Below are 14,412 nucleotides of genomic sequence, written 5' to 3' on the forward strand. Positions count from 1 at the left end.
TCGACCTTAAACGCACAGTTCGGGACCCCCTACCTGAGATCCGCCGATTTTGACACCGACATTGGTGCTTTCATTGAGAGTTCCGCTGCGTCGTCACCAGAAGGTCAATCATCTACAACAATGCTGCTGCTGCCCTGGGGGAGGTTTTCCTCCCCGTCCAGATCTTTGTGTTCGGCGGCTTCGCACTGCGGGCCAACTCGCTTGGCCATCTAGAGCAGATCGACAGCTACGCCCCAGGTCACCAGATTAGTTTTGGAAATCTGGACTATGTCGCGGATATCCGAGGAGACTTGATCTTACAAGGATTCGCGCCCCAACCTCCGCCCTGGCCTTAGATCCGGAGCATGTCACCAGGTCCGAAGACGGGCTCCCTGAGCTCGCCGGACTATCTGCAGCTGCTAAACCCAGTACGGGAGAGCCGGAGGAAGTAGTGTCACTAACATCCATCGCGAAGCCGGACTCTTCCCCGGATACTGGCTCCGAATTCTCAGGGCCAACATCGTGTGAGTTCGGCCAGGGAGCCTCCCTCCTGCCGTACTCCACGGATTCTTTTCTCTCTGATCAAACCTCGCCTTTAAGCGAGGCTCTGGACTTAATTCAATCCCTTGTCATTACAGAGGAGCAACATCCGAACTATGCCCAGCCCGGACTAGGGGCTGAGAGCAGGGAATTTCACGTCCCACCCACCACCCACTTTATAGCCACTGTCGAAGACTTGACTGACATGCTCGATTACGGCTCCGAAGACATCGACGGTATGGACGACGATGCTGGAGAAGAGCATGCCCAAAACCCGCCATTCACCGGACGCTGGACGGCCACCTCTTCGTATGACGTGTACATGGTGGATACACCCAAAGAGAATAGCGGCGATGACAAGGAAGATCCAGTCAAGGATAAACCTCCTGACATACAGCCAAAGCACTGACGACAGCGGCGCCGCTCTAAGTCACGCCGTGGAAAAGACAACAATACCGGCACAGGAAAAAACAATACTCTGGACGATGCCGAAGACAATGAAGACCCCGTTGAGCCAACTTCTGAACAGGACGAGCGGGAAGATGGGCGAGTCAGCCCCGATGAACAGGCCGTAAACGAAGACTCGGAGGATAGTAATTATCTTCCGCTCTCCAAGGATGAGGTGAGCCTCGGCAACGAGGATTTTATCGTGCCTGAGGAACCTCTTGAGCAGGAGCGCTTTAAGCGCCGGCTAATAGCCACTACAAGGAGCCTGAAAAAGAAGCAGCAGCAGCTTCAAGCTGATCAAGATCTACTCAACGATAGATGGACTAATGTCCTGGCGGCCGAGGAATATGGCCTCGAGCGCCCAACCAAAAGTTACCCGAAGCGCAAATTGCTACCTCAATTCGATGATGAGGCGTTGGAGCCCGTACCATCAGCGCGCAATGCGGCTGACCGACCACCACGTGGCTAGGACAAAGCGGCAACTCAAGCCGAACACCAGCCTGTACTGCCTCGCCGTAAAGGCAGAGATAAAACAGCTCAGGGATATACATATGACCTGCGGCAGGACCAGGACAGTAGAGCAGGACAGACCAGATCGATCTACGGATCGCGGGGGCGTGCCCCGACACGCGACGACGGCTATCTAGCCGGACGTGACAAGCATAATCACGTCCAGGCCTAAAACTGCAGACGGACTCCATCCGAGCTACGTCGCAACGTGGCCCGATATAGAGGCGCCGCACACCCCCTCTGCTTCACTGATGAAGTAATGGAGCATGAATTCCCAGAAGGGTTTAAACCCGTGAACATCGAATCATATGATGGGACAACAGACCCTGCGGTATGGATCGAAGATTTCCTTCTCCATTTCATATGGCCCGCGGTGATGATCTTCACGCCATCAAATACCTCCCACTAAAACTCAAGGGACCAGCTCGACACTGGTTGAACAACCTGCCCGAAAACTCCATTGGGAGCTGGGAGGACCTAGAAGACGCCTTCCGCGATAATTTCCAAGGTACATACGTCCGACCTCCGGATGCCGATGACCTAAGTCACATAGTCCAATAGCCCGGAGAGTCAGCCAGGAAATTCTGGACTAGGTTCTTAACAAAAAGAACCAGATCATCGAGTGTCCGGATGCCGAAGCCCTAGCGGCCTTTAAACACAGCATCCACGACGAATGGCTCGCTTGACACCTCGGCCAGGAAAAGCTGAAGTCCATGGCAGCCCTCATGACACTCATGACCCGCTTTTGTGCGGGCGAAGATAGCTGGCTAGCCCGTAGCTATAACAATGCAAGCGAACCTGGCACCTCTGAAGCCAGAAATATCAACGACAAGCCCCGACGCAATAGACACAAGCGTCGAAGCAACGATAACAATACCGATGACATGGCAGTCAACGCCGGATTCAGTGGCTCCAAGTCCGGCCAGCGGAAGAAGCCATTCAAAAGGAACAACCCGGGCTCATCCAGCTTGGACCGCATACTCGATCGTCCATGCCAGATACATGGCACCCCCAATAAATCAGCCAATCACACCAACAGAAGTTGTTGGGTTTTTAAACAAGCCGGCAAGTTAAAAGCCGAGAACAAGGAGAAGGGATCGCAAAGCAAGGACGATGACGAGGAGCCCCGTCCACCGAACACAGGGGGACAGAAGAAGTTTCCCCCTCAGGTCAAAATGGTGAAGCTGATATACGCTACCCATATCCCCAAGAGGAGCGCAAGCGCGCACTCAGGGACGTCTATGCGATAGAGCCAGTCGCCCCAAAATTTAATCCATGGTCGTCATGCCCGATCACCTTCGATCGCAGGGACCATCCGACCAGCATCCGTCATGGCGGTTCAGCCGCACTAGTCCTCGACCCAATAATTGATGGATTCCACCTCACGCGAGCCCTCATGGACGGTGGCAGCAGCCTCAACCTGCTCTATCAGGATACAGTGCGCAAAATGGGCATCGATCCATCAAGGATCAAGCCCACAAAAACTACATTTAAAGGAGTTATACCAGGTGTAGAGGCCCGCTGCACAGGCTCAATCACATTGGAGGTCGTCTTCGGATCCCCGGACAACTTCCGAAGCGAAGAGTTGATCTTCGATATCGTCCCCTTCTGCAGTGGCTATCACGCACTGCTCGGACGAACCGCATTCGCTCGATTCAATGCGGTGCCGCACTATGCTTATCTCAAGCTCAAGATGCCCGGACCATGTGGCGTCATAACATTCAATGGAAACACGGAGCACTCCCTCCGTACCGAGGAACACACCGCGGCCCTGGCAGCGGAAGTATAGAGCGGCCTTTTAAGGCAGAATTTTAATTCAGCGGCCAAGCTCCCGGACACTGTCAAATGAGTCTGGACTACTCCCCAGCATGACATTCCAGCTCATCAGGAGTTAGACTAGAAATTCGACCTCCGTCTCAGTCCCGACCAAGTGGCGGCATACATACCGCGCGTACATAACTACGCATTAAAAATACCATGGGCAGAGACGGAGGCATAACCATACTGTGGTCCACAATACGGCTCGACCTTCCCCGGACACACATACTTTCACTTTTCTTTTTATCCTTTTCAGGTTTCTTTTCCACAGGCCCCTCGCAGCGGCTTGCACATCGGTCCTTTCGAAGGACGGATACACCAAGGCGGCAAGTAGCACAGACGCGTGGGGGGAATTTCTAGATGTTTTTCTCGATGATCATTCTACCTGTTTTCAGGACCCACACGCAAGCTCTCCCCTTGATCTTGGCATGTCAAATAGCCCGGTTGCTTACCGCACTATTTGTACAAATACGCTTTGACGTATTAATCAAATTATAATGAAAACAGTTTGCGGCCCAACCTACGTGGCATTAGCTTACTACTTCATTTTTTCGCTATTCTTATCGATTGCACCCGTACACCTTGGTACGCTTTAAATTGGCCCAGGGCTTCACTGCGCTCCATACTATGGCAACAAAGTCCAAACACTTTTACAGTACAGTTCAGCACCCTGAATTTTAGCATTATATGCATTGGCTCCGAATCATGTCTTTGGTCAATAGTTGGGTTGCCCGGCTCCTGTGCTTACTACCTTACGTTCCGCTCTATCGGCTAGGGTAGTAAAGGGAGAACTACTGCGATTGTGTTTCTGGTTTATCCGAGCCAACACCTCGGTAGAGAAAGCCGAAAACTGACTGTCATGATGTGGCGAGAGTTGGTCAGCTATTCGGAGGTTCAAAATCTTTTGCGATTTTTCCGCCTTACGCAAGGGATCGGCCTTCATCTGATCAGGTGTTTACGACACCCTAGTCCGGATTAAATACTAGCTAGGGCTTGCGCCTACATTTCTATTGTCAAACTCCTATGGCTAAGTGAGGGTGATAAAGCCACATAGTCTGATTGCCTGGTTCGTTGTGCTAAACACCTCCTTCAAGGACCAAAATTTTGGATCAAGAGTGTTTAGATTCCATCCCGAACACCCCCGTACTACCTACGTGGGGGCTGAAGCCGACGACTGGCCAACTCTCAAATTTAACAAAACGGTTGCACAGGAGGCCAAATAACAAGCATTATATTACATATCAGCTTTGTTTCACCATACAGGATAGGATAACATGAATATATTCATTCAAAAATAATGTCCTTAGCACATTACTCCGCTACAATGCGGGACCCCTCCAGGACATCTCAAAATACCGCTCGGGCGTGCGGTGCTCCTTGCCAGCGGGCGGTCCCTCGGTCGCGAGCTTCACGGCGTTCATCTTCGCCCACTGCACTTTGACACGGGCGAAGGCCATCCGCGCACCCTCGATGCAGACTGGCCGCTTGATGACGTCAAGCCGGGGGCAGGCATTGACTAGCCGCTTCACGAGCCCGAAGTAGCTGCTGGGCATGGCTTCGGCAGGCCATAGTCGGATTATCAAATCCTTCATGGCTAGTTCGGCCATCCTATGCAGTTCGACCAACTGTTTTAGTTGATCGCTAAAGGGCACCGGGTATTATGGTGCAAAGTATTGCGACCACAATAGCTTCTCCGTCGAGCTACCATCTTCGGCTCGGAAGAACTCTGCAGCGTCGGCAACACTGTGCGGTAAATCTGCAAACGCTCCTGGAGAACTCCAAATCTGGGTTAGTAAGAGATACCTCCTCCTCACATATTTGCTCTACAAAATGAAGGCCTTACCCGCCATGATTTTTCTAGCCTCTTCGATTTCCTGGAGGGCGCCCTGGGCTTCAACCCGGGCATCTTGTGCGCTTTGGCGAGCCTTGGCGAGTTCGGTCCCTTGATCCGCAATATTGCGCTCCAAGGACTCGCATTTCTTCACGGCGTCCTGGAGCTCCTGCTGGACCTCATCAACTCTGGCCTCGTGTTTTTCACGGGTGGCTTGCTCCTTTGCCGCTTTCTTTTGGGCCTCGGCCAGCGCCTTCTTGAGGGTCTCCACCTCGATCGTCGCTCCTACAAATATCATGGCACTCTGATCAACACAAACAATTCATATCTCTCTATATATGAGCAGGTCATCACATACCTTGCTTATCCTCGAGCTGCTTTCTTGCTTGGCCGAGCTCCTCCTCGGCCCGCTCCAGCATCTGCTTCAGTCCGGAGACTTCGGCAGCATGAGAGGTCACAACCAGCAACGACGCCTGCTTATTTCACATAGACATGTATGGTTAGTCTCCTGCGGAAATCATTTGATCCTCAGTCCGGCTTTTCTTTCCGAACACCGGACAGAGTATCAGGGGCTACTGTCTATACTATGGCATTCTTTTTACATAAATTGCGTCACATACCTCAAAGCCTATCAGAAGGCTGGTGTAGGCTTCGGTCAGTCTGCTTTTAACAGACTGAACCCTCTCAACCACCGTACCCATAAGGATACAATGTTCCTCAACAATGGAAGTGCCTTGCAGTGCTTCCACCAGATTATCCGGTGCCTCTGGATGGACAGAGGACACCGGCGGAATAGCGCACCTCCTTCTTTCAAAGGAACATGCTTGCCTGATTTCGGAGCCGTATTGGACTCCGGAATGATATCCGGCTGGGGGCCGAACTGGATATGGCCCCCATCGCCAGTCTCCAGGGGGACTTGCTCCCCCATGTGTCTGGCGGCCAAAGGGTCACCCTCTCGCGCCACCCTAATGGCCTCCTGAACTTCTCCCTAGCCTGGGAAGGTCCTTCGGGACAGCACCTCGGTGTCGCCCTTGGCCTTGGGAGAGGAAGCCGCCGGCGGCGACTCGCTGTCCATTGCCTTTGAATCCAGCGAACCCCCCGATGAGGATCGCTGGGAGCTATTGTGGGCCGGACTGCAGTGCATGATTCAGCATGTCAGCACTACAAAATGAAGAAGATGGATATATGAGTGCGTTAGTGCTTTTTAGTACTTATGATTCGGCCAGGGGCTTATCCCTGGGGTGCCACTCTGAGCTGTTGTCAGTATCCAGCGCGGTGTAGTCCGCGAGGGAGGCTCTCCCCTTCTTGGACGCTTCAGCCTCCAAATGTGTGGAGGCCGCCCTTTTCTTCCTCCCCCCTCAGGGGGGAGTTGCTTTCTTCCTCCTCCTCCTCCTCGTCATCGGTGGCGGGTGGGGAGTGGGTATCGGCGTCTTCGGATGTCACGTCTGAAGTGCCCTTGTGGCGGAGGCCACCTCTGGTCCCCTTGGCCTTCTTCTCCGGCACCTGGTAGGGCGCCGGAACCAGCATCTTCGTCACAAGCGGGATTTCTGGGTCTTCGGGCAGGGGAGCTGGACACCTGATCTGCTCCACCTTCTTTGTCCAGCCCTGAAAAGGTAATATGGGGAAGCTCAGACATTCTCCTTGAGTGTATAAGTAAAGGATACACCTTTAAAACATGAAAAACTTACCGGACTGGCGGGATGGGTCAGGTTGTACCCATGGTCTTCGGTCTCCTTCGGCCACGTCTCATTGGCTTTGCAGAGCACCTTCCAAATGCCTTCGTGCGTAACGTCGAAGAAATGTTGTAGGGTCTGGTGCTTGGCCAGATCGAACTCCCACAAATTGCAGGTCCGGCTTTGGCATGGAAGTATCCGGCGAAAAAGCATCACCTGGATCACATTAACAAGCTTGATGTTCTTGTCGGCCATGCTCTTGATGCGCATCTGCAGTGCTGTCAGCTCGTCCGACGGGCCCAGTCCAGGCCCTTCTCTAGCCAGGAGGTGAGCCGCATTGGGGCCCCGGACCTGAATTCGGGAGCCGCGGCCCAGGTGGCGTCGCGCGGCTCTGTGACATAGAACAACTGTTGTTGACACCCTTTGACGGTTTCCACGAAGGTACCCTTGGGCCATATGACGTTGGGCATCTTGCTCAGCATGGCGCCTCCGCACTCTGCATGTTGGCCATCCACCACCTTCGGCTTCACGTTGAAGATCTTTAACCACAGTCCGAAGTGGGGTGAGATGCGGAGGAAGGCCTCGCACACAACAACAAATGTCGAGATGTTGAGGAAGGAGTTGGGGGCCAGGTCGTGGAAATCCAGCCCGTAGTAGAACATGAGTCCGCGGACGAATGGGTGGAGAGGAAATCCCAACCCGCGGACGAAGTGGGGGATGAACACTACCCTCTCATGGGGCTCCGGGGTGGGGACGATCTGTCCCTTGTACGGAAGCCGGTGGGCGACTTCCTTGGCCAAATACCCGGCCTCCCGGAGCTTGGTGATGTCCTTATCCTTGATGGAGGAAACCATCCACTTGCCCTGCGCTCTAGATTCGGACATGACTGGTGTGTTTTCTTGAGGCGAAAAGGATGAGAATTTGGGCGCTGGAGCTCGAGAATGGGTGGGTGAAAGAGGGTGAATCCTTATCTCCTTATAAAGGCAGCGAATATCAAGCTCCTCCCTACTCACCTTAAAACTCGCCTATTCCCCAAGGGACGTATCGACGGCACGGTGGGATTACCCACGACCGTATTGATGAGAATCCCGCAATAAGGGTACACGATCTCTGCTTTGACAAGACGTGTGTGACGCCCGGGTAATTAAGCTACAGTGAACCTCTGCTAATGATGCCACGTCACCTCTGTTACTGTTGCTAATCTCGCGTTAGTTCAAAACCGATTCAAAATCCAAATTCCAAAACAAGTCAAACAATTAAAGTTTTCAAAAGTCAAAACTAAAATGTTCTTATTGTGACAAATAATTCATAAGATATATTGGTGGAGAAACCAATTCTTTATAAAATGTTTAAATGCACTAAACTAATTAAATCAGTAGCTAAAACCATTAATTAAATGCCTTTTATATTTTGTAAAATACTAAACTATATTATTTTGGGTTGAAACTTTTTGTGGTTGTGACATAATTTGTAACATCAATTTAGGTGCCACTTTGGTATTTTATTAAAACAAAAGTAATTAGGAACTAAAAGAAAGCAGAAAAGAAAAATAAGAAAAAGTAAAACAAAACAAAACAAACAAAAAAGGAAAGGGAACCCCCCCTCACTGGGCTCCAGCCCAGCTAGCCAGCCCAACTGGCCCACCTAACCTCCCCTGGCCTATATGGCCTCGTACCCCAAACCCTACCCCCCCCCCCCCCCCGTCGCTCCACTCACCCCACTCCTCTCGCTCCCCTCACCATCCCTCACGCCGCCGCACGCACAGAGGCGAGACACCTCGTGCCTGAACCCCCCCTCACACCCTCTCCTCCCTCCGTTCGCTCCTGCCTCCGCCGAGCCGCGCCGCTAGCCTTTCTCGTCCCCTTGGCCCCGGCGCCGGCCTCTGCCTCCGCCGACCTCACGTCGCTCCCTCTCCCTGCAACCACCCGACCACGCCCGACGCCGCGCCTCCGTGAACCCCATGGCCACCGGCCTCCCTGAGCAGGCCGACGCTTCGAGGAGCTGCCCCTCGACTCCACGCCAACGCCAGCGAGCAGGAGCTTCACCAAGTCACCGCCGTCATCTCTTCTTCAACCTCGACCGCCTCTCCGATCCCCGTCGAGCCTGCTGCCATCCCTACAGCTCCATTGTGAACCGCCGTCCGTTCCCCCTCCCCTTGCTCGATTAGGCCATCCCTGGCGCCATTTGCCGCGGGGCCGGACTCCGGCCGCCGCCTGCTGTCAGCGTAGGCAGTGCTCTCGGCCTCCCCAACAACTTGTCACGACCACCGTCCGACGCGGCGCCTCCCACGCTATCGGACGCGCCCAACCACGTGCCCGTTCCTGGCCAGAGGGGCTATTCCGGCGAGCTCCCGCATGGCGTCACCGTGTTCTGCCTCGCCGACCTCGTCGACCGTTCGAACCGTCCCGTGGGCCACTGACAGGTGGACCCCGCGGGATTAGCCGCTAAGCTGGCCTCTAATCTACTACCCATGTGTAAATGACAAATGGGACCCATGTCCAAATTAACCTGGGATTAATTAAACAAACCTAGTGAACTGCTGATAGGTGGGTCCAACCCTTTTAATTAACCCACTTCATAAATAACCCTGGTTATTGTTGCAGCCAATGACATGTGGGCCCCCGTGCTTAATTAAACTGGTTTTATAATTAAAACTTAAATTGTTAATTAGTTAGTCATTGCCAGATGGGGCCCACCCCCACTAATAAACCCTTCTAGTTTAAATTAAACCCTGTTAAATAACTCTGTCTATTACAGGTGGACCCCCCTTGGTCAGTTTGACCAGTCAACAGCTGACTGTTGACTGCTGACTCAGCAGTCAACACGGGCCCCTGTCAGCCTTTAACAACTCTGCTGGGTACACTTCAGTGTGTACTCATAGCAAATTGCTATTTAATTTTCAATTAATAATAATTTCAAAAATGAATAAAACTTTGAAAAATCTTATAAAATAAACCATAACTCGGATGAAAATACTTTGTACATGAAAGTTGCTCAGAACGAAGAGACGAATCCGAATACACAGCCCGTTCGTCCGCCACACATCCCTAGCATAGCAAACACGCAACTTTCCCCCTCTGGTTCATTTGTCCGAAAACACAGAACACCGGGAATACTTTCCCGGATGTTTCCCCCCTTCGCCGGTATCACCTACTACCGCGTTAGGGCACACCTAGCACCGTTCATTGTCATGTCATGCATCGTCATGCATATGTTTGCTTTTATATTTATTGTTTATTCCCCATCTTCTCTCGCTAGACACCGAGACCGACGTCGCTGCTACCCAGTACGACTACGGTGTTGACGACCCCTCCTCGGCTGAGCTTCCAGGCAAGCCCCCCCCCCCTGATCACCAGACATCGCCTATTCCTTCTCTCTACCGCTTGCATTAGAGTAGTGTAGCATGTTACTGCTTTCGATTAATCCTATTCTGCTGCATAGCCTGTCATTGTTGCTACAGTTATTACCCTTACCTGCAATCTTAAATGCTTAGTATAGGATGCTAGTATCCATCAGTGGTCCTACATTCTTGTCCGTCTGCCATGCTATACTATCGGGCCGTGATCACTTGGGAGGTGATCACGGGTATATACATATATACATACATACTATACAGGTGGTGACTAAAGTCGGGTCGGCTCGTTGAGTACCCGCATGTGATTTCGATGTGGGGGATGAAAGGACAGGTGGCTCCATCCAGGTAGTGGTGGGCCTGAGTTCCCGACGGCCCCCGACTGTTACTTTGTGGCGGAGCGACAGGGCAGGTTGAGACCACCTAGGGGAGAGGTGGGCCTGGCCCTGGTCGGCGTCCGCGGTTACTTCATAATAACATGCTTAACGAGATCTTGGTATTTGATCTGAGTTGGGTCGTTGACCTTATACGCACTAATCGCCACGTGGGACAAAATATGGGCAACCGGTGTCGTGGTATCAGTCGAAGCTCTTTTTGACGTCAGCGACTGAGCGGCGCGCGCCGGATTGGACTGCGTAACGCAACTTCCTTTGTAATGGAGGTTGCTAGGTCTGCTCACCAGCCGCGTACGCAACGTGCAGGTGTGCAATGGGCGATGGGCCCAGACCCCAGCGCGCATAGGATTTAGACCGTTGTGCTGGCCTCTCTGTTGAGCCTAGGTAGGGCTGCGACGTGTTGATCTTCCGAGGCCGGGCATGACCTAGGAAAGTGTGTCCGGCCAAAGGGGATCGAGCGTGTTGGGAAATGTGGTGCACCCCTGCAGGGAAGTTTATCTATTCGAATAGCCGTGTCCACGGTAACAGGTGACCCGGAGTTGTACCTTGACCTTATGACAACTAGAACCGGATACTTAATAAAACACACCCTTCCAAGTGCCAGATATAACCCGGTGATCGCTCTCACATAGGGCGACGAGGGGAGGATCGCCGGGTAGGATTATGCTATGCGATGCTACTTGGTGAACTTACCATCTACTCTCTTCTACATGCTGCAAGATGGAGGCTGCCAGAAGCATAGTCTTCGACAGGATTAGCTATCCCCCTCTTATTCTGGCATTCTACAGTTCAGTCCACCGATACTGCCCCTTTACACTAATACCCATGCATATGTAGTGTAGATCCTTGCTTGCGAGTACTTTGGATGAGTACTCATGGTTGCTTTTCTCCCTCTTTCCCCCCTTTCCATTTCTTCCTGGTTGTCGCAACCAGATGTTGGAGCCCAGGAGCCATACGCCACCGTCGACGACGACTCTTACTACACCGGAGGTGCCTACTACTACGTGCAGGCTGCTGACGACGACCAGGAGTAGTTTAGGAGGATTCCAGGCAGGAGGCCTACGCCTCTTTCGATCTGTATCCCACTTTGTGCTAGCCATCTTATGGCAACTTGTTTAACTTATGTCTCTACTCAGATATTGTTGCTTCCGCTGACTCGTCTATGATCGAGTACTTGTATTCGAGCCCTCGAGGCCCCTGGCTTGTATTATGATGCTTGTATGACTTATTTATGTTTTTAGAGTTGTGTTGTGATATCTTCCCGTGAGTTCCTGATCTTGATCGTACACGTTTGCATGCATGATTAGTGTACGATTGAATCGGCAGCATCACAAGTTGGTATCAAAGCCGACTGCCTATAGGAATCCCCCTTCGACACTCCTTGGTCGAAGTCGAGTCTAGACATTGCAAAACTTTTACTAACATGGTTGTGCGGCTTACGGGCCCACGTCGCCATTGGGTGGTAGTAGGATCTTTTATTCCTCGTCTATACTCTGGGACTCTGATCTCTCTTCTATTCGGGTTAAAATGGTTTACTAACTCTAACATTAGGATCTCGTGATCACATCCACCTGGAGAGCCCCTTATTACAGATGATCGCCTACTGCACTAGAAGATTCTGAAGATACCCTCTGATGTTCTCTCGAGACTTTGTGCCCGTCGTTTTTGCAATTCCCTATCATCGATATATCCCTATGGATAAATACATACACTCATCATCCATACCTTCATTCCGAGATGCTCTTGTTATTACTAGATACCACGGAATATTTTTCTAATATCTCGGGAATCCTTTGTGCCTACTGTTAGCTCTTTTCAGTGTGAATACACCTGCAAATATTTCCTCACACTTATCGAGGATTTGTTCATCCCCAGTTGATCATGTGTTTCACAAAATTCTTTGAAATGCTATTCGGTCTTTCGAAAATCCTCAGTAGCCTATTGCTCTTGAAATGCTTGCCTGCTTGCATTATGGTTAATTCCATATGTCTAGTAGTCTTCGTTGACATCCCTTGTCCTTGCCATTTTGAGCCTAATGATTTATTGTGTGTGAATGGACGCAATCATTAGTTGACCCTTATAAATTATCCTTCTGTCTCGGACGTCAATCCAGATATGAGCTAGTTCTCGGCAAATCAAACCATGATTGATTGTTGATCTATGTCTGTTCAACTTACTTATCTCTTGATCAGAGCCTCTTCTTCTGATCCCTTGATTTGGAAATGATAATTCCTTTACATTTGAGCTTTGGATTAGTTAGTTGTTTCTACAATATGATCTCCTTACATTCTTTCGTCCTCTGGTTGAGTATCGATGCTCACATCAGATCCCTTGAGGACCACCGGATCCTTTGTGGATTTTATCCGACAGCGTCCTTCATATTCAATCATTTTATAAGTTCTTTCCCTGATACATAATGCCATTGGAAAATCCTATTCTCTGATTTGACCAACCATGCTGTGCTATCGAGCTGGTGATATTTACTCTTGAAGCTTGTGGTATATGTTTCTAAGGCCCTGATGGGTTGAACCCATGCCTTTTCTAATCTGTGTGAACCCGGAAACTACTACGGGTCATACTCTACTGTTGTTATGTCAGATAAAACTTCAACACTACAACTTCGTCGAAGGCGAGAAGTGAATGAAAGTTTATGCATTAGAGAAGTGGGAGTCGACCTTGAACTTTGTGTTCATGCCCATGGACATGATGTAGATCCTATCATGGAAACTTCTTGTAATAATAACTATTTCCTTGATAAATATCATCTGGTATCTGTGAATTGATCCTTTGCAACCATGGTTCCGACAATGATTGTTCTCCTTTGATTTTATTTCTCGGACAAGTTAAAGTACTTGCCTTCTGTAGATCAGTACGCCTTCCCAACCTCTATTTTGTTCTACCTTCGAGTATTACCCCCTGGTCTCGAGGATATCAACCAGTTGCACTTCATCTTATGAATTTCTGATGACGTAGTACCTTTGTCCATCATAGTCACTCCATGGGTTCTGGGTTGTCGTCAACCGAGAACACCGATTTGTGAATCGAATCAACACTGAGATTCAGTACTCCCAGTACTTTGTTGTTGAGAAGTTTAATACTCCATCACGTCACTCCTAGCTTGATCGGCTACATCATTATCGTGCTAATTTTAACTATGCTACCTGGTCCTTAATCCCGGAGCACAACTTTTGACAGTGAGCTAATCTTACGTCGATCTTCCTCGTCATATCATTTCTCCTTGAACAACAAACTTGATTTCGAGTTTGTGTCGTACCCATGGTTCCAATAAACTTCGCTTCATCATTCCTTTAACTTGATGTCATCGCCGATCGATTACATCTTCATGAAATCTCTTGACAAATGTGTCGTGATCATCATCAGCATTCGGAGCTCTTCCAAGATATCAATTGAATTCATGATGAGAAATACCATCCTTGCCCTCGATGATTTGTGTTGTCATCGACCACTTTATTGCCTTCCCTCCAACACAAACTTGTTCGTGTTCTGTGTTATACCTTGAGTTCCTTGCTATCCAGCATTTGTTCTTCTTTACCTTGGAGTATTACCATCTTTTATGTCAAGAATGTCATGAGGATTACTCCACCTCTTAAGAATTCTTGGTATAGTGATACTTCTCACCATCACCATTCTTTCTTGGTCCCCGTGTTGATTCCAACAAGTGAACGGTGTTGTTTGGATTCCTTCCTTCTAGCAACCCTATTGCTTTGAAGTTAATGGTTAACATTTCATTCTTAGACCATTGGTTATCGAATTACCATTATAACATCGGTCATGCTACCTAAGCCCATATTTCGGGTGCACCTTTCAACCAATGTTTAATTGGGTATGTTTTCCTCGAGCATATCT

The sequence above is a fragment of the Aegilops tauschii genome, chromosome 4 (assembly GCF_002575655.3).
Source record: "Aegilops tauschii subsp. strangulata cultivar AL8/78 chromosome 4, Aet v6.0, whole genome shotgun sequence".
In the NCBI taxonomy this organism is placed as follows: Eukaryota; Viridiplantae; Streptophyta; class Magnoliopsida; order Poales; family Poaceae; genus Aegilops; species Aegilops tauschii.